This window comes from Cornus florida, unplaced genomic scaffold (assembly GCF_030987335.1).
Source record: "Cornus florida cultivar Cherokee Brave unplaced genomic scaffold, ASM3098733v1 CherokeeBrave_3.0.0_Hap2_Chr03, whole genome shotgun sequence".
Taxonomy (NCBI): Eukaryota; Viridiplantae; Streptophyta; class Magnoliopsida; order Cornales; family Cornaceae; genus Cornus; species Cornus florida.
In genome coordinates, this window is record NW_026775573.1 from 1,456,579 (window position 1) to 1,457,758 (window position 1,180).

At 34.4% G+C, this 1,180-nt stretch overlaps 1 non-coding gene across 1 annotated transcript; it reads right to left on the reverse strand.

Moving 5' to 3' along the window:
- Window positions 1-328: 328 nt before the first annotated feature.
- Window positions 329-466, reverse strand: LOC132302122 (small nucleolar RNA snoR145). Its single transcript, XR_009480753.1, has one exon. It is a non-coding gene; the product is annotated as a small nucleolar RNA snoR145 (small nucleolar RNA).
- Between the last annotated feature and the right edge of the window lie 714 nt (window positions 467-1,180).

The window sequence follows — 1,180 nt, forward strand, 5'->3', positions numbered from 1 at the left end:
CTCGAACTTCATGATTTCTTAAAATCAGGGGAAGATCATCATTATAGGTTGCTGGTCTCATCTAATTCACTGAGATATTATTTATAAACTCTTTTCTTGTTTTTTATTTATTTTTTATTTTTTACACATGTGAAGGATTTGAAAAGATATAAATTTTATGTTCAATCTTTTAAAAATTTCTATATAAAATAAATTTAGAGCGTGCAATTTATATTTTACATGTGTTGTAGTGTCTTTCCTTTTGAATTTCAGAATCAACCTCAATTAACAATCGTTAAATTGAAACAGAATCTAAAAACCAATCACCTTACACACACGAAAACGTAAATGGAATGTAGCTGAGGATTCCAGAAGCACCAAAACAAAGAACAATCTGTGCATCCTACGATTCAGCCAATCTAACATAGGCAAAGTGTTAGACAGGTCTCGTATCAGAATCTCTACCCCTCTGCTGGGACCTTCGCTTCCATTGGAAGCCCCATTAATATATCATACATACTACATATACTCTATATATATATATATATATATTTTTTATGGAGAGTGTGAATGATTTCGCTATGGAATATGTGAGAATTTAGATCCAGATATGAACCGAACCAGAAATAAATGAAATCAGATTCAGTGATCTACATTCTAACATCAATGTCCGAAGGCAAACTTGGCCGAAAGCGCATCTTTTAATTGCACTTCCTCCATAGGTCCTTCGTTTTCTCATTCAACACTCATCCCCAATTTTTTTTTTTATCAAACCCAAAAAGAAAAAAAATTGTATTGAATTATTGAAAAGTAAGCAAAAAAAAAAAAAATTTGATCAGAATCCGAGTATCGAGGCAGAGAGAGAAAGCGAGCTCAGTGAATACGAACCATAAGAGAAAGGGTTCATCTTGCGAGATGGCTATGTAGACATCCCACAATCACAACCTTTTTCTGAGTTCTCTTCATCGCAATCGCATCTTATCTCTCTATTTTGGAATTCTAACGATAAAGATGGTGCGGACGGGAAAGAACTAACCTGCCTCGAAGCAAACGGAAACGATAGATGCAAAAGCGCGGCGACTGCTAAAGCTAAAACCCTAATTGCTTGTCACATCCACCCAATCGAGGAGCAGGTAGTTCGTTTTATAGAGGTTTTTTGGATTTTTTTTTTTTTTGGGGGGCTAATAATGTTTTATTTTAT